The 20,449-nt window shown below is 37.9% G+C and overlaps 1 protein-coding gene and 1 long non-coding RNA gene across 5 annotated transcripts in view; one reads left to right on the top strand and one right to left on the bottom strand.

The window, feature by feature from the left end:
• Positions 1-215: 215 nt before the first annotated feature.
• LOC105032498 (CSC1-like protein At4g02900) overlaps positions 216-20,449 on the top strand; it is a 120,055-nt gene continuing 99,821 nt past the window's right edge. For 3 of the 4 annotated variants that reach the window (XM_010906956.4, XM_073261188.1, XM_073261193.1), the window contains exon 1: positions 216-445. The gene's annotated coding sequence lies outside the window, so the exon portion shown is untranslated. Of the gene's footprint in view, positions 446-9,136; positions 9,183-20,449 lie in introns of all 4 variants that reach the window. The other variant, XM_073261189.1, reaches the window with a different exon arrangement.
• Positions 13,866-14,894, bottom strand: LOC140859211 (uncharacterized). The gene is made up of 2 exons (XR_012142672.1): positions 14,453-14,894; positions 13,866-14,207 (listed from the first exon to the last, which is right to left on the bottom strand). It is a non-coding gene; the product is annotated as an uncharacterized lncRNA (long non-coding RNA).

The raw sequence follows: 20,449 nt of genomic DNA, 5'->3' as shown, positions 1-20,449 counted from the left end.
TCCCAAATGGAGGGCACGTATGCATGCATGCATGCAATAGTCTTCCATATCCAACATGCGGAAACATAAAAAACTCCGACATACGAGCAAATGCCACGCTTCGGATATGGGAGGTTCCGGGTTTTTTTTTTTTTAATGAGGTGGGAGGTTCCGGGTTCGTCCGGTATAAAATGCAAAAAAAAAAAAAAAAAAAAAAAAAAAACGTTTCAATTTCAGCGGATTGTGCTGGAAGTGGAGGAGACGGTTCCGCACTTGCTGCCGCCCTCTTTGTACCTCCACAGCTGCATCCAAATTTCCTTGAAAAAAATAAAAAAAATTTCGACACCTCAGAGACCCCCTCCCTCCCCCCGCCCCAAAAATAATCCTATCGCACTGCGCAAGGGAAAAAGCAAAAAAGAAAAAGGGTAACAATTGCTAAACGAAGCCGAGGAGATTGTCCCCCCAGGTATTTTCCCTTCTCTGTCTCTCTTTCTATTGTTTGTTTTAATCTCATTTGTTTGTTATTTCTGTACCAATTGTGTTGTCATAGGGCTTTGATTTCTGTTCATGAGTTCTTTTTTGCCATGGTTCTTTCTGGAACCCATCTCTCTAGATCTTTTTTTTTTTTTTTTTTTGGGTTTTAAATGAGTTTGTTGACATATGGAAGTCTGGTTTTAAGAGAATGAGAATCCATCATTGTTCCGAAGATTTCGAGCTGAATCTTCCAAATGGTTCTTTTCTTCTTGTTTTTTATATCTTGATATTTGAAATGTGGGTTGTGTGCAAGAAGCAAAAGGCATTGGCAAGAAGGGCTTTAGAACCAAGCCCCTAACAGTGACAACATCATGGACATGTTTGGAAATGTTTGGAGATGAAGAGGAGGATTACCTCCTTGGGAATTTAGTTGGGCTGGACAAAGGATGGCATGAGACCAGAAAGAGAGCTTTGGCTGTTTTTCTATCTTTGTGGTTAGGGAAAATGGATTTCTTAATGACAATGACTGTGCCAGCCTTTTTTTTTTTTTTTCCACATGTAAGTTCTGTGTTCATTATACTTTACCATCGGACAACTAAGACTGACAGATTCTGTTGAATAATTGAATGATGTGAGAGAGAGTAGTAATGGGTTTGTGTTATAGACTGGGGTGATGCAGCATGTTTTAAATTTCTTAGATTAGATGAGAATGTTCCTCTTCTTCTTTAATTTTCCATTCAAACTTTCAAGTAAACTATCTTGTTTCTGGATGCAATTGTTCGACATGGTCTACTGCTTATGATAGTAGCAAGACCTGAGAATGTAACAACCCAATAGTCTACTTATCAAGTGCCCCCTAAAAGGAACTGAAACATGGAGTCATGGACTATTACTAAGGTAGCAGAAAATGAGAAATTAGGATGATGACAATCTTGTGGCCACTAGATTTGGAAGTATCTAGCGTGGAGACTGAAGATGATGAACAATCGAGTGGACAAGGCCACGATTGCAAAACCCAGCTAGAAAATTGATGCAGATCCAATCAAAAGATTAGATCTGCAGGTTGCTTGACTTTTGATCAGGTTTTGTGGTGAAACCTATCCAGACCTTTTTAATTGTAGTAGGACTCCTTCAAAGTTAAATTGTTCATACATGTCCCCATTTGGGTGGACTTCTCCCTAATTTGTGTTAATATCCCTTTATATCCATTTAACTATCTTGCAAAAGTAAGGTGCATATAACAAAATTATATCCCGAAGTCTCATTAGGTTAATTTATATGTTTGTTGATAGTTTATTTAAAATTGTTTTGGTTTATGTATCATGCCACAAGTGACACAGACCACTGTAGACCACCTAGATTACTTTTTGTAGTCTGTATTGGATTTGGAAACAAGATATGCCATATTTAACCATGCATGGTCTTGCATAATAACCTCCAAAGTTCATAACTATTTATATGATGTTTAACCATTGCATCCTAGTTATTCAAGTGGCTGAATCAGTGAGATCTGAGATAGTTTAACTAGGTGTTGATGATTCATTTTAATTGTCTTAATGATTTGAACATGTTTGCTGCCATTGTCTACCTTGTCAATCTGGAGCTGATGTATTCAGGTTTATCTCATAATTTTGGAAAGGAATTGCTTGATACCACAAAGTGGATGTGGATGATGTGATCAAACTGCTTAGCCTGTTCTAAACCAGATTTGCAGTCAATTTTATTATTTATAATAAATATGTTCATTTTCAACTAGTAGAGGAGTCTGGCTCAGCTAGGATTGTGGAACATCATGAGCACAAATGAAGCGCGATTGTGACTCTTCAAAAGTCCTTTTAAGAGGTTTCATGATTGATTGTGAGTTTCATATTGTATAGATTGGGTCAAGAAATTTCTTCTTTTTTTGAAGAAATCATCTTGAGCAAATCAACAAATATGTAGGATTAAAAAGTCCTTTTCACTTTATCTTTGAAAATCATTAAGATGTCTCATTCGTATTGTTGTTGTTCTAATTGATCTTGTGCATATCATGGTTAGGTTTGAAACCTTCTTGCTTTCCTGGGAGACCTCGTCTTAGTTATCTTTTCCTTGCATCCACTAGTATAATGGATTATATGAACAGAAATCTAGACACACTGTTGCAATTGCACACTTTCTTGTACTCTTTTTCCCTTTTCAATATCGGACACAAGCCATTTCTGTTGTAGAATAGATTCCTTTGAGGTTGCTGTTATCATTTCTCTTTTAGAAGGCTTTCATTCTCCTCCATAATTCTTCCTTAGGATGTTGGCCGTAGTTTTTTTATTTTTCCTCATAATTTGACCAATCTTATTGCTCGATATTTGCTGTCATAGTGCTTATCATGCAAGATTTTTAATCCAAGAATCTCCACCATCTCAGTGAGCATGGATATGGATCGAGATCTCATTTTATTTTGGACAGCATATTAAGACCATAAAAATGGAAAGACACCTAGAATTCTGAGATCTTGACAGATATTATAAGATTCAAGATATTAGAATCCGAGCCAATATAACAAATTCAAAATTAACAAGTATCTTAAGTCATGAATTTGAATTTTCTAATAAAAGAGTTAAGTTAAAATTGTAATGGATTGATTGGACAATATTAATCTATATTTGAATATCATATCCAATATATCGGGATTTATCACTTGCATTGGCCAAGAAATATGAGGACTTAGATATTAGTTATGCCATATTGGTGAATGGTGAGTGCCCAAACTAATACTAATACATACTAATATTGGGATTTATCCTTTTTTCAGCATTTATTTGTGCTCTTATCGCATTGTCATACCTCAAGACTCCAGCTTATTCAAACTCCAAGATGTGACCATTTTAATCAATCAATCTTGGTGCCAATAGTCAATTCAAGAGTAGGATGCCTGTAAACACAATAGCTAAATAGAGCCAAACTAAAATACATGAAACACAAAGGAGTGATCTATCATGCCCTTAACCTAAAGACATGTGCCAAGGGATGTGGTAACCCACCGCATAGGTGTAGCCGTGTAGGGCTTGATGTTGGGAATAGTGTCCCAAAGTCAATCGTCAGCCTGTTGACGGTTGTGCTCCTTTTGTATTAGTACATAAATTATAAATAAATAAAAGTTATTTTGGCATTTTTCATCACAAATTGTTTCATCTTCTAATGAACTCCTGTGTTGTGGTGAAGTCCTTAGGACTATTTAGACTCGATAAAGGAGGATTTGTCGTTTAGTCCTTAAACCTGTTCGCGACCAAATGATACGTTGTTACCAAGGACGACAACGTTTATCAAGCATAAGTCGTTGTGTGCCATATAGGTTGGTTGTCCTCTTAACCAAGGAGTATGGAGACACTGGTATGGCATACAGGTGAGATATAAGGGTATATCTGCACTGAACGTGACCGACTCCGGAGCTATCTCTGCTGTCAAGATTTGCTCTGATGGGATATGGGTATAAATGTCCCTCCGACCTGAGACCGCCACGGTGACTTGCAAGCAACTCACTGCACTTAGGCACTGGACTACCTGAATTTCTAATTCAGTGACGGAAGGATGCTGGGTGTAGTCAAGTACTTGACTTGTCGGTGCATGTGTCAAGATGGGATTGACCACTCCAGTTCAGGAGCTGTGTACAGTCGTGTTTCAATTTAGCAAAACCTTGGCCAGGATAGTTCTAGTGAGGAGTCACAGGACTGTTTGAGTTGAGCACGACTCGGATGATCTAATCAGGGTTGACAGTTTAACCTTGAGTCATCCTAAACACAGGGGTCAAAAGAGATGAATTATACAGAAACCATATTCACGTAGGTTCTGAGTGTTGCGATTGCGACTATTCGATCTATCTGGACGTCGGGTACCATTGCTAGATGGTCACTTCGATTAGTACATGAATTGGTTCCTGTACTACCGACCTAGGTTCGAACCTGCGGGGTCACACACAGTAGAGGTTCCTATCTGATCTGATGGCTGATGAAGAGTCCTAATGTTTGTGGACTATGAGTCCTACGTGTCTGGGACTCTGTGATTGAGAATCAAGATTTTCTGATCACGAGTCCCACACATTTTGGGTACCGGGGTCAAGAGTCCCACTGGTTTGGGACTCTTCGATCAAGGTTTCATATCGATGGACTTTGATATCCGATTGCCCATCGGATTTGGACTCAGTATTTATGAGAGATTTAATTAGTGATTTGATCGCTAATTAACTCAATTTGATTGAGTAATTATTTTTGGATCAAGTCTAATTGAATTGGATTCAGTTGGATTAGACCCGATTAGGTTAAGAGTTGACCTAATCATCGAGATGGTTTGGTCCCTGATTTGATTAGGGGTTGGGCTTAGTCAATTCCTGATTTGATTAGGATTTTATTGAGCCTAATTAAGTTGGATTTAAATTAGTCTAATTGGGCCTAGCTTATTTTAATTAAATTGGTTCAATTAGGATAGTTTAAAATGAGAAACCACCTTGACCCAAACTCCCTGCGCCACCTGATATCTCTGCGCCCATTTGAATTCACGAGAAGCAACTTCTTGTGAATTTTCTCTCACGCAAAGCCCTTCCCACGCCCCACATTTGTGCGCCATATAAGTGGATAAGGATGGTTGGTTGGCCATTCAAATTCAAAAGAAAGTTTGAATTTGAATGAGCACCAATCTATGCGCCTTGTCCTTATCTTCTTTAGCGCCCCATATCTTACACGAGAAAGAGTTTCTCATGAAACCTTTCCAGAAACCTTTCCATGCACAAAGCAGCCACGCACCTTCTCTTCTCGTGCCCAAGTGGATAGGGATGAGTTGGTTTGCATTTGAATTCAAATTTGATTTGAATTCAAATGTGCAACCACTTATCTTTATCCTCTCACGCGGATAAGACACGTTTTGAATTGTTTTTAAAAGAGGAGAAAGCTGGGGCGTGCGTAAAAATTTTTCGAGAGAGAAAGTGGGGCATGAGGAACCCTTGTGCGCGAATAGGAAGTCTAAAACTTCCAAGAGAAAAAGAAAGAAAAGAAATAAAAATGGACGCAGGGTTTTCAGTGTGTTCCCTAGGGTTTCAGCCTGGGATCGGGAAGTGAGTTAGTGAGCTACGAGTGTCATGAGCCTACCAAATTCAAGGGAGAGCATCATCTACCTCTCAAGCACGTTTGCTGACGATCCGGAGCATCCGTGGAATCGGCAGACATCGATCGAAGGAGTTCGATCAGCATCGGCCGTCGAAAGGGCTCTACAACGAGCTAGCACTCGTGAGGAGCCGATCAGACCGGGAGCTTCGTGTGGACGATCCGCAGAGGTCAGACACACTGTGTGGCTGCGTTGCGACAATCAGATCCTCCCAACGGTGATCAGATTGCGGCGATCGACTACCCGCACAAAGGTATTGTGTTTTGAACACATAGCAGTAAATTGTTTACTGTTCAAATTTGAATTTCGAATTTAAATGCATGCATGCTATATATCATATTTAGATCCTAGTGTAGGGTAAACACATGTTAATTAATTAGATTAATTAATAATTTTTGCTGTAAAATAGTGATTTTGAAAAAATTTTAAAATTACCATTTTATCCCTGCACTCAAATTTCACTTCACTTGGTCCTTGAGCATGCAAGCAACAACCTATCAAATAACAAATACAAACCAAACAAACAACAATTCAATGAAATGGGCAGGATAAAATTTTCTAAAACTAACCAGATCTCTAAAAATTGAATTGGCCACATGCAAATCCAAAATGACAATTAGCAATATCATGACTAAATATTAAAACAATTCACAAAACAAACCAACTTAAATTCTCTAGATTCTAACGAGTTCTAGAAAAATTTTCCAATACAAAACCATGGTGGTGGGTCAGGTTCAACTAAGTCTACAAGCCTTGCTCTGAGCTTATACCTCAAGAATTATCATCACCTCCTAAGCTTGGTAAGCAATCAAAAAACATTGCTAGAGGGAGTCAAGCAACTACAATAAGGAAAAGCTTGTAACAAACTATTGATGTATAAGATAAATAATACTATTAACAAACTTAGGATTTTCAATATACAAATATTTTCAATTAGCAATATACAAACAAATTTCCAAAACCAATAGTCTGCATGTAATTCCAAAGGGCAATTTTTAATTCAATTTCCAAAAAAATTATATCACTTACATAAATATTTATAACAAACAATTCATAAACTATTCTCTAAATTGGTATTCTCATCATCTCATCTAATAGCAATAAGCATTTTATAAACCATCTTCAGTGCCAATATTCACACATCATTAATCTATGAAACTATTGGGACATTATTCTTGTGATGGGCCCAGTGTCCACATTTAATCCCTCAGAGTAGGTCCACTATACTGCATTTAACCCCTTTGAATTTGGTCCATTGTATTGCATTAAACCCCTGTGGAGCAGGTCTAATATGTTATATTCAACGTCGATAGAGTAGGTCTAGTATATCATATTTAACCCTTGTGGAGTTGTTTTGTTGCACATTTAACCCATGTGAAGTAGGTCCAATGTGATCAAGTTCTAGAATGATCAAAGTGCCGATGTATAACCCATTAGTAGGGTTAGGCTGAGAGTTCAAAGCAAAGGCACTGTTGACAGAAATTGTTAGAATCCCATGAATCTTAAGAAAATATGACAGAATCAATCAAAAACCATAATGATCGCATAGAATCAAGTCAAGAAGGATAGAATCAAGCCAAGATCTTGACAATCAAGGGTCAACTATAATCTCGGCAAATAAGAAAATCGATCTAGAAACTTTGTCACGACCAACAATACTATCTCTGAATATTTTTCTTTGATTTCTCTCCTTTTATTGAATAGTTGTTTACTATTTTTGTATAGCCACACTTACCACTTTTGTATAGTCATGGTTACCATTCTTTTGTGGCTCATTGTATTTAAATTTTGATCCATACATTGGAAGAAACACAACTTCTAAAAATTGAAATTATTTCCTCCATTTTCCCTTCTTTCTCTCAACATGGTATCAAAGCACAATCCCTTAGGGATTTTAATTGTTCTTCCTACTAACCTCTAAAAACACTCGAGTCTAGCCTCGTCTCCCATATCGCATCAAGTTGCATTTTGGATCTATATATCTGTTCACCGCATTGGCAATCTCTTCATCTCATGCTTGCATGTCGTTGTTGAGAGATCTTTGTTGTCGACACCGTTCGATTGTCAGATCCGCTGTTCTTGTCAACTACTCTCGGTTCGCATTTGGCTTTGGAAGTTTTTTAGTGGGGATTTGGGTATTGTGTATGACCCGACTAGTATTTGTTTTTAGGGCTTGAAGCAGTTAAAAAAAGTGGCAGAAGGGAAGCAATCTACTGACAACAGGAGCAATGGAATCCTTGGTGATAATTCCTCTATGAATATTAGTCCTAATAAGTTAGATGGGTCAAATTATCTAGCTTGGTCAAGGCTTATTGTTTATTCAAGTCCAGGGATTGCAAGGCTATATCACATGCAAGAGATAGAAACCTCCATCCATTGATCCACCCCTAAGCCAATGTGAATCTGAAAATTCCCTTATCATGTCTTGGCTTATTAATTCTATGCAACCATAGATTGCTCGTGGCTATTTATTTCTCATCACAGCTAAACAAATATAGGATGCTGCTGCTCAAACATATTCCCATCGAGGGAATGATGCGTTGGTATATGAACTGCAAAAAAAAGTTCATAAAATGAAGTAGGGGGAGATGTCAATTGCACAATATTTTTTAGAGCTTAGTACTTTATGGCAGGAACTCGATTACTACGAGGAGTACTTACCCTCCAACTCTGAGGATGCTGCTAAGTATCAGGAAGTAATGGAGAAACACCTTGTGTATGATTTTCCGATTGAACTAAATGCTAATATGATCAGATTCAGATCCAGATTCTAGGTAAAGACCCCTTCCCTTCATTGAGGTAGACTTATGGTGATGTGCAGCAAGAGGAGAACCGGAGGAATGCTATGTTGAATGCCGCTCCTATAGATTGTTCGAGTATGGTGGCTAATTCATTCTCTTAACATGCCAAAGTAGAACCAGTGAGGATTAGTGATCAGAAATTCTCTGCAAAAGATAACCTCACCTGTGATTATTGCAGAAAACCTAGATATACCAAGGAAAGTTGCTAGAAAGTCCATGGTTGGCCAATTAGGGGACGAGGTGGTTGAAAAATGAAAAATCTTCGATCACAGGCTCATATGTCAGGTATAATGGAGACAGTTAGGCCCAATGAAAGTACTAATTCTAGTGGTCTTTCCATTGAAGAGTTGCAAACTCTCCAACACCTTATGGCTCGACTTGGTTCTCCCTCCATGGTTTTTTCCTCTTCCTCTAATCTTACTCAATCAAGTATATCTCATATTAGCTTTTACTTCAATTTCTTCAAATTAACATCATTCCAGTATTATTGATTTTGGGGCTTTGGATTGTATGACTGGATCTTCAGACAATTTCTTAACATATTCCCTTTGCTCGGATAAAGATAAAGTCCATATAGCCGATGGTTCTTTATCTTTTATAAAAGGGAAAGGTTCAGTACGTTGTACCTCTTTTTTTCTTTGCCCTCTACTTTTCATATTCCTAGTTTTCCCTATAATCTATTGTCTGTTAGTGCTCTCACACATGATTTGAATTGTAAAGCTGAATTTTATTCTTCTCATTGTGTTCTTCAGGACCCAAGCATCGGGAAGACGATTGGCTATGGTAGAATGCAAGATGGTCTGTACTTGCTTGATACAAGCCCTGATAACCATCAAGCTTTACTAAGTTCCTCCACATCTACTTCCCAACAATTAATTCAATGGCATAGACGATTAGGACATCCATCATTTTATATTTTAGAAAGGCTGTATTCTGAGTTAGTTAAATAGTGTGATTTGAAGACTTTGGTTTGTGATGCTTGTGAATTTGCTAAGTATACAAGAACTTCTTATCCTTCTGGCAATAATAAGAGTCATGTTCCTTTTGTAACCATCACTTTGATGTGTGGGGTCCTAGTCCTATTGTATCTTGGTCTAGTTATAGATGGTTTGTCTCATTTATTGACTGTTGTAGTTGGATGATCTGGGTTTATTTGATTCATGCAAAACATGAGATGTTTCCTTGTTTTTGGTCCTTTCATAATCTGATTCGTACCCAGTTTGATGCCAAAATTCAGATTTTGTGAACTGATAATGGCACAAAATATATAGAACGTGCCATTTTTAACTACTTAGAAGGACATGGGATTGTGCATCAAACCAGTTGTGTTAATACAACCGCTCAGAATGGAGTGTATGAATGAAAGAATAGGCATCTGTTGGAGGTTGCCCGTTGTCTTATGTTTGTTATGAATGTTCCTAAGTCTTATTGGGGTGATGCTGTCCTTTCAGCGGCTTATCTAATCAATAGAATGCCTCTGAAGACACTTAACTTTAAAAGTCCCCTAGAAATCATTCAAGACACCACTTCATATCTTAATCCTCCAAAGGTCTTTGGGTGTGTGTGTTTTGTTCATTGGCACCATATTGGCAAATTAGATCCTCGAGCACTTAAATGCATGTTTATTGGGTATTCTACTACTTAAAAGGGCTGTAAGTGTTATCATCCTTCTACTAGGAAAGTCTTTGTCAGTATGGATGTGACTTTTCGAGAAATGGAACCATATTATGTGTCATCTCTTCAGGGAGAGAATGGAAAGGAAGAGGTGATTCCAAATTATGTGCTACCAGATTTACCATCACATGTCTCCAGTCTATCCTATTAGACAAGGGGAGGATGAGGGTCAAATAAGTCAGGGTGAAAACACAGTGTCTTTGGAGCAGAATGAGCAGCATTTGATTGGAGGTGATGGAGGAACAAATAATGCAACTCAAGGTAATATGAAATTGAATAAGCCAGACTTGTTGCGATATGCTCGTAGAAAAAAGCAAACACGGTCATTGAACACATTCTACTTAGTCAAACTTCAATCCTGGACTCAGATTCCATGAAATCTTGTGGTAAGTCTCCTATTTTTGTTTCAACCTACTTCCAATTATGATGATTCAAGTCTTGATCTTCCCATTATTGTTAGAAAAGGAATTAGATCTTGCACTAAACATCCTATCTCTAACTTTATTTTGTATAACTCCTTATCTTCTTCCTATAGAGCTTTTGTGTCTTCTCTTCTTCAGTTTCTGTTCCACAGAATTGGAAGGAAGTCCTCAATGACCCTAAGTGGAAAGAAGCCATGATAGAGGAGATGAGAGCCTTAGCCAAAAATGAAACCTAGGAGCTTACTACTCTTTCTTTGGGTAAGAAACCAGTAGGATGCAAATGGGTTTACACTGTTAAGCACAAGGCTGATGGATGTAGAAAAGCACCACACACTAGATGCATTAGAGGTAGAAGATCAAGGAGGAGGCTACACAAGAGAGAAAGGAAGTTTTTTTTCTTATATTCAAAAGATGTACAAGGGCCTATATATACAAATATGTAAATCTAAAAATGATAAGGAATATGGTAATATTCTAAAGAATATTACCTATACATTTATGGTATAAATTACCTACACTTTTATGGTAGTAAATATGGTAATATTTTAGAGAATATTACCTACACACTTATGGTATACATTATCTACACTTTTATGGTAGGGAATATGGTAATATTCGAGAGAATATTACCAACATATTTTTATGGTATATATTATCCACACTTTTATGGTAGGAGATATGGTATTGACTAACAGGCCCCCTCAAGCTGTGCATGAGTCTGAGTCATGGATAGCTTGCCCTTTAGAAACGAAAATCTTGCCTTTGACAATCCTTTGGTCAATATATCTGTAACTTGATTATCCGATCCAATAAAATAAGCCTCTATCTCCCCATCCTTTTATCTTCTCTCTGATGAAGTGTTGATCAGTTTGGATGTGTTTAGTTTTACCATGATGAATCGAATTAAAGGAAATTTTGATGGCATTCTGGTTGTCAAAATAAATGATTGACCGTCCAATGTTTTATCTTAAAACATGAAGAATTTGCCTTAACCATGTTATTTCTACTGCAAGAGAGGCCATAGATATGTACTATGCCTTTGCACTAGATCTTGCTACTGTTCGTTGCTTCCTACTACTCCAGGCTATGAGATTTTTCCCAATGAAGATACAAAATCCAGAAACCGATCTTCATGTATCTGGGTCTCCAGCCCAATCAGCATCTATAAAGCCACAAATAACAAAAGAATTATCTATAGATCGTGTATACTTTAGCCCATCTCCTATAGTGCCCTTAATGTATCTGGGGATTCCCTTTACTGCCTCTATATGCCCATCTCGAGGATCATGCATGAATTGTGATACTTGGTTTACAGCATACATTATGTCAGGTCTGATGAATGTCCAATACTGCAAGGCTCCCACAATGCTACGATATTCATGTGGATCTCTATATGCTGCTCCTTCATCTAATTTAAGTTTTTCATTTTTAATCGCTGGGATAGCTGTAGGCTTATAATCTTTCATCCCACTTCTACTAAGCAAATCTAAAGCATATGTTTGTTGTGATAGGAACATGTGTCTCTTATTTTGCCTGCCTCTACACCAAAAAAGTATTTTAGCTATCCAAGATCCTTCATCTTGAATGTTTGCAACAAATGATCCTTCACGATGTTGATATATTCCTGAGATGATCCGGTGATAACAATGTCATCGACATATATAAGCAACATAGTGACCTCATGGGTACCTATATAAATGCATAGGGAGTAATGCACCTGACTGCGCTGGAATCCAAAGCTACGAATCTCATCAAAAAATCTCTGGAACCAACCTTGGAGACTTGCTTTAGCCCATACAATGATCTTAGGAGCCTACATACTTTCCTACCAGGATCATCCATAGCATATCCTGGTGGTTGCTCTATATATACTTCTTCCTTTAAATCCCATGGAGAAATGCATTCTTTACATCCATTTGATGCAGATGCCAACCATAAGTAACAGCAAGAGCAAGAATACGTCTGATAGTTTCCATCTTAATGATTGGGCTGAAAGTTTCATCATAATCCAACCTATACTCTTGCGTGTATCCCTTTTCTACCAATCTAGCCTTATATCTCTCAACACTCCCATCGGCTCGTCTTTTAATTTTGTAGACCCATTTGCAACCGACAACATTCTTTCCAATAGGTTTGTCCACAATTTCCCATGTATAGTTTTCATTCAAGGCAGCCATCTCTTCATTCATTGCCTCTATCCATCGGTGGTCTTTGGAAGCTTGCTTGTAAGAAATCGGTTCATGCTCATGTTGGAGTGCAAAAAGATATGGGCAATACACAATACTAAATGCTTCATATGAGACCCATCTGTCAATTGGATGCCTCTCCCTGCTAGAACGCCGCAAAACTGTCTCTATAACAGGCTCCTGTTGAACATCAGGTGGAGTATGAAGTTGCTGCCCTTGCTGCTCATCTATCTCATTTCCAAGTCTGGCATGGTCTCCTTCAGTAGTACTCATTGGAACACGCCTGTGATATACTTGTCCATACATTCTATCTTCCCTATGCTACATGTTATCTATATTAATGGGTAGAGAGTCTGTCCTTATAGCAACTTCATGTCTGTCGCAGTGATCACAATCAGCTTCTGTAACTTGCATTTGTCTTAATGCATCATCAAACCATGGCTGGAAGCTGACACTATCATCATCTACATTAGAGATAGTCATTTCCTTCATAGGTGTAGTAAGACACTGCTTATTATCCATACCAAAGTTATTTTCATCAAATATGACATTCCTCGAAATGACTATGCTCCGTTTTCAGAGATTCCAACAACGATATCCCTCGAAGTTATCAGCATATCCAACAAACCTGCAAACATCAGCCTTAGGAGCAAACTTATTTCTTTGAGTGTTAGGAATATGAACATAACACCTACATCCCCATACTTTTATATAGTCATACGCAAGAACCACACCATGGAGAATTTTGTATGGTGACTTATGCCCCAAAACTTCATAGGCAGCCTATTAATGATATGGACCGTTGTGTGGAAAGCTTTAGGCCATAATCCCAAATTGGCACAACTCCCACGCATCATGCTCATGCCACTCTCAACTATATGCCGATGTTTTCGCTCCACTGCACCATTTTGTTCAGGCATTTGTGGGCAAGACTTCCGATGATGTATGCCATGACTATGCAGATAATTCTTAAATTAATGGGAAACCACCCTCATCACTATGGAAGTTAATAATAGGCATGCCGTACTTATTTTGGATGAAAGAATGAAAAAACTAAAATATGGAGAACACATTAGATGTTTGTTTAATGAAAAATATCCAGGTAAAACAACTGTAGCAATCAATAAAGGTAACATAAAAGTGATTTCCTTAATATGCTTGAACTGGGGCAGGACCCACACATCTGAGTAGACAATCTCTAAAAGAAAAGAAGCTCGTTTATTTATTATCTGAAAAAGGAGGGAATGACTCTTGCAATTTTGACACTCTGGACATAAAGATTCACTAAATGAATCTTTATTACATGGGACATAGGACAAAAGACCTTTCTTGAACATGGACTCTAAGAAGTGATTACCATAATGAGTAAGGCGTCGATGCCACAATCTGGCATCTCCTTTCTTGGCATTGGCAGCACTGAACATCAATGACGATGACTTTAGATTGACATTAGACTTGGATGGATAATTACGAGCTTCCTTCAACACAAACAGGCTCCCCTCACGAACACCTTCAGCGAGTGTTTTATTCATTTGGAGATCCTTGACAAAAATAGAATCAGGAGTAAAAACAACATAAGAATCTAATTGATCACATAATTAAGAAATAGAAAGAAGACTCTTTTGAATGCCAAGAACTAAAAATGTGTTGGACAAAACAAGAGGTGTGGGATGACTTGTGGAACAGGGAAGCAAAGCATTGCCTATATGTGTGATGGTGTGAGGGGTACCATCTCCTGTACTAACATAGCCATGTGACATAAAAGGTTTCACATCAGAAATCTTACCTGTATTACCAGTAATATGATTGCTTGCCCTAGAATCAAGGAACCACATCTCCTGTTGTCAATCATTTATTCCCAAATTCTGGAAACTGGCAGCTAATGCTTCATGTCCTGGTTGTACTTGTTGCTGTCCACCATCATTTGCATGCACATAATAAGCATTTCCAGCATTCCTACACCCTGTAGCAGCAGCTCCATAAGTAGGTAGATCCCAACAATTTGCAGCAGTATGTCCCTTTCTTTGGCAAAGCTGATAAAATATGGGTCCCCGCTGTTGTCTTCTTGAATTATTATTTCTTTGATTATTTCATGGCTGATTTCCTTGTCCACCATTCTGGGGTGTGGGCAGCAGCCCACGTCCTCCATTGCTATGCCTAGGATTCCAATTTCCACATCTTCCTCCATGTTCGCCATTTTGATTATTCTGATTTCTATCAAATCCAGCATTAACATTAAATAAGCACATCATGGCTACCACTAGATTCGGTCTGCTTAGCCTTCTTTTGCTTCTTCACATGATATTGCTCATATTGTAGCAGCATAGGACATAGAGCTTCATAGGATGGAAGTTTAGGCTGACATTCAAGGGAGATAACCAGCATGTCAAAATCCGATCCAAGCCCTGTCAAAATTTGCTGAATTTTATCTACATCTGAAATCGGTGGGCCCATGAGAGCCAACTCATCTGCTATCACTTTCATCTTATTCCAATATTCCATTACTGACATATCATTCTTTTGCAAATTCTGAAATTCTACCTTGAGTTGCATGGCTTTGGAAGATGTGACTTGAGAAAACTGATCATGTAGGCTTTCCTATAAGCCTTTTGCAGTGAGTCCATCCTCAATCCCAAGAAGAACATCTTGAGATAAAGTGGACAATAGATAGGCTACCAACACCTTATCTTGTTTCACCCACATGTGGTAAAAGGGATTAGGTACGAGGGCAGTCCTCTTGCTCTCACCTTCTCCTTGTATTTCTTCTAGATGCTGAGGTGGTGCTGGGTCAGTATCATCTAAGTGCCCAGCAAGATCCAGGCTCTCAATAAAAGGGGTAATTTGAAGTTTCCACACAAGATAATTAGAAGAAATTAATTTCTCAGGAACAAGCTGAGAGAGAAAAGAAGCATTCATGGGTGGTGGGAGAGAAAAGGAAGCCATTAAAGACTGTTGCAGCACCAGGGAAGACCAGAAAAAAGGAAACAATCTGCAGCAGAAAAATCCAGCGGCTGCAGCAAAGGAAACCGAGCAGCACCAGGGAAGATCAGAAAAGGAAACAAGCAGGAGCAAGAAAAACCAGCGGCAGCAGCAAGAGAAATTTGGCAGCACTAGGGAAGACCAAAAAAAGGAAACCAGCAACGGCAGAAAAATCCAGTGGCAGCAGCAAGAGAAACCTTGCAGCACGAGGGAAGATCAGAAAAAAGAAACCAGCAGCAGCAGGAAAATCCAGCAGCACCAGCAAGAGAAAACTAGCAGCATCAGGGAAGACCAAACGAAACCAGATGGCAGCAGAGAGGGGAGAGATAGGGGAGGAAGGAGAGTTGTTGGTGGTTCGTGGCTATGGATCAATATCCCTAGTTAGGGTTCCTGCTTTGATACCATGTAGAAAAGCACCATACACTGGATGCATTAGAGGTAGAAGATCAAGGAGGAGGCTGCATGAGAGAGAAAGAAAGTTTTTTTCTTATATTCAAAAGAATGTGCAAGGGCCTATATATACAAATATGTAAATCAAAAAATGGTAAGAAATATGGTAATATTCTAGAGAATATTATCTACATATTTATGGTATACATTACCTACACTTTTATGATAGGAAATTTGGTAATATTCTAGAGAGTATTACCTAATCACTTATGGTATACATTACCTACACTTTTGTGGTAGGGAATATGGTAATATTCTAGAGAATATTACCAACATATTTTTATGGTATACATTATCCACACTTTTATGGTAGGAGATATGGTATTAACTAACAATGGATCCATCAAGAGATTCAAAGCTCGACTGGTAGCCAAGGGGTTCACTCAGACATATGGAATAGATTATCAAGAAACTTTTGCATCTCTTGCAAAGATGAATTCCATTCGTATTCTTTTATCATGTCCAGCTAATCTTGATTGGGAGTTGCAGCAATTTGATGTAAAGAATGCCTTTTTACATGGTGATCTGGAAGAAGAGGTTTATATGGAGATTCCGCCTGGCTTTGAAGATTAGAAAACTGAAGGAAAAGTTTGTCGATTGAAGAAAGCTTTATATGGCCTAAAACAATCACCTAGAGCATGGTTTGATAGATTCAGTAGAGCCATGGTAGCTTTTGGTTATCGATAAAGCAATGCAGATCATACTATGTTCATCAAACATTATATGGGTAAGTTACAATTCTCATTGTGTATGTTGATGATGTAGTTGTGATAGGAAACAACCAAGGAGAAATGACCAGTTTAAAACACTACTTGGCTATGGAATTTGAGATCAAAGACTTGGATAGTTTTCGGTATTTTCTTGGAATAGAAGTTGCAAGGTTCAAGAAAAGTATCTTTATATCTCAAAGGAAATATGTCCTAGATTTACTTGAAGAAATTGGCATGTTAGGGTGCAAACCTATTGAAGCTAATCATAAGCCAAAAGGCATTAGAGAAGCAGTAGATGTGAGACAGTATCAGAGATTGGTTGGGAGGCTAATTTATCTTTCACATATACATCTTGACATAGCTAATGTTGTAAACCTGGTGAGTCAATTCATGCATGATCCTCGAACTACTCATTTAGACGTGGTTTTCCATATTCTGAGATACTTAAAATCTGGCTTTGAAAAAGGTTTATTTTTTTTCAATCATGGCCACTTAAAAATAGAAGCTTTTATTGATGTTGATTGGGTGGGATTTTCTAATGATAGAAGGTCCACAACAGGATATTGTTCATTTGTTGGTGGCAATTTAGTTCTTGAACGAGCAAGAAACAGTGTAGTAGTAAGGTCAACTGCAGAACCAAAGTACAGAGCTATGGCACAAGGTGTTTGTGAGCTTTTGTGGCTCCAAATACTAATGCAAGAGTCAAGATTTTAAATCCCGTGGGATGGGGGTGTCCTGATTTTCTCTCGGAATGAGACGCCCAACGTCCCGCCCCATCTTGGTGGCCGTCCCGATCAGGCATCCCGGTACGCACTTAGGATATCCTTTTATATATATAGATAGTATTTTTTTAAATTTATCTTGAAGTTTTACTGGTCTATTTGTTGTTTAAATGTATTTGAACTTTAAAAGTGATATATTTATAATAGATCAGTTCTATCTAATAGTAACGCTCTAATGCATTATGATCTTCTAGGTTATTGAAGATCATTTGTTGATTACGAAGCAAAGATTTCTCATACTTGATGCATCCACAAGTATTTGATAAAATAAAAGTATCAAAGTTTGATGAAAAAGCTGTAACCCATATAATTTGAGCTTAGTTATTTGTTGCTTCAATCGGATGACTCCACCTCTATTTTCTAATACAGTAATTAAATTTCCATTGATGCCGATCCTTCCCCATTTTTTCAAAATGCCACCCAATATCTGGATCCTTCTGTTACTTGCTTTTGAGATCCATCTAGTTTCAAAAAATTAAAATTAATAATTATTTATTGTATTCAATTACCTATCCATCTCTGTGCTTAGGATTTTTATAATGCCGTTGATATGTTTTTATAATTTTTAAATATTTTATAATTAATAATTTTTTTAATTATTTAATATATTTATTACATTCACTATGTATCCTTTCTAGGTTTGTAATATATTTTTATAATTTCTACAAACTTTTATAATTACTAAAATTTATCTTAATTATTTATTATATTTATTATATCCAGTTATCTATCCATTTTTACGTTTAGGATTTTTTGTAATCTTTAAAATATATTTTTATTATTTATAAATATTTTATAATATTTAGCGCCAATATCTCGAAAATATTTGGTTGATTATATGGATCAAGGGTATGGTTCACAGTGGCAGGGCAGTGCTGTAAAACTATTGGGCACACTTTTATATCAGATTATCAGCTTATTTACTAAAAATAAAAAAAAAATTATTCGACAATAAGCATGAAATATAAAAATAATGGATGGGAGTAGAAATATCATTGGCAAATCCTTCTACGTCTGCTGTATGAATTGCAGAATCTCCCTTCCTCTCCTTTCTCAGATAAGGTTCCGAAATGCTCAAAAAAAATACATTCATTCATAAGAATTCATTGAATGTTGTGGATATGAAAACTGAGAGCTGGATGTAAGAATTTATAGGAATTAAATTGTACCATTGTGAAGACCGTTGTGAAGATCGTTGGATGCTGTGAAGACCATTGGATGTTGTGAAGACCGTTGGATGTGTATAATCAAAAAGCCACGCGTGAAGGACAAGTAAACATTCCACCGAGTGCTCTAGGAGTCATGTGGGTGGGGCAGAATCGGTCACGCGCAAGTGCCGATCGAATCACGCACAGGCGTGCACAGAGAACGATCACATGCTCACAGATTTATGAGCGCATATTCGAATCATGCACTCGCGGAGCCAATACACGCACAAGGGAAAGCACAGGCCGTTCGATGCTTTGAGATTTGCGTGGGCCTTATAATTGGCATTAGGTCGAAAGAGGTGAAAATGGCGAGAGGGTTTCGATGGATCGGCCATTCCTCCACTTGTCCCTCCTCCCTCCTTTCTTCCTTGTTTCCTCGTCGGAGATCCGAACGCCTCTTTCCTCCTTTCTCCCCTCTCCTCCCTTCTCCCTGAGCAACTACTCCCTCCCGTCCGTGCTTCTCCCGGTTCCTCCCTCTCGACTGTACTCCTCCCTTCTGATGACGATGACAACGGCAATAGGCGAAAAGGGTCAGTACCGCTCCCTCCCTCCCGTTCTCTTCCAGTCCTCCCTCCCGATTCATCAATCGAAATAGGAAAACAGTGTCTATCTCGATCAGGACGGCTGTACCAGTGCGTGATCCGGCTAGGAACAAAGCGGGATGGTTGGGATAGAGGCCAGAGGCCAGATGCTCGTTTCGAGGTCCCGCACCCGTCCTAGATGCCGGAATCACAGAGAAATGGGACGGAACAGTCGGGACGGCGGCCCCCATCCCAACGGGACTTAAATCCTTGGCAAGAGTTATGACTACTTGAAGAAAAGCCACTGTTATTATATTGTGATAACAAGGCAGCCATTAGCATTGCTCACAATCCAGTTCAACATAATAATACAAAACATATTGACATTGATCGACATTTCATCAAAGAAAAGTTGAATGTTGGGATTCTAGATATTGTGTAAGTTTTGAAAATTAGTTAGCTAATGTTTTTATAAAAAGGCTTGGCAGTAGATTGTTTCATTCCTTTGTATGCAAGATAGGTACGAGGGATATACATACACCATCTTGAGGGAGAGTGTTGACAGAAATTGTTAAAATCCCACAAATCTCAAGCAAATCTGATAGAATAAGCCAAAAATCATAATGATCTTATAGAATCAAGCTAGGAAGGATGGAATCAAACCAAGATCTCGACAATCAAAGGTCAACTATGATCCTGACAAATAAAAAAATCTATCAAGAAAATTTGTCACAACCAGCAGTACTATCTTTGAATATTTTCTTTTGATTTCTCTCCTTTTATTGTATAATTGTTTACTATATTTATATAGCCACACTTACCACTTTTGTATAGTCATACTTACCATTCTTTTGTGGTTCATTGTATTTAAATTTTGACACATACATTGGAAGAAACACAACTTCTGAAAATTAGAATTATTTCCTTCATTTTCCCTTCTCTCTCAACATGCACAAAATTCAATTTTTTACAACTACAATTTTATCATATTTTCCAACTAACTATGATGGCTCAAATAGTTTATCAAATCCTCAAATCGAATATAAGTATCCAAAGAGTTTCCAAAATTTGACAAACATGCATGGTTTCATGCAAAGATCTCCAATAATTCCATTATCTCCTTTAAACATAAT

Source organism: Elaeis guineensis, chromosome 7 (genome assembly GCF_000442705.2).
Source record: "Elaeis guineensis isolate ETL-2024a chromosome 7, EG11, whole genome shotgun sequence".
NCBI classification, from domain to species: Eukaryota; Viridiplantae; Streptophyta; class Magnoliopsida; order Arecales; family Arecaceae; genus Elaeis; species Elaeis guineensis.
The sequence above is the reverse complement of the archived record's forward strand: the minus strand, read 5'-3'. Positions and strand labels throughout refer to the sequence as shown.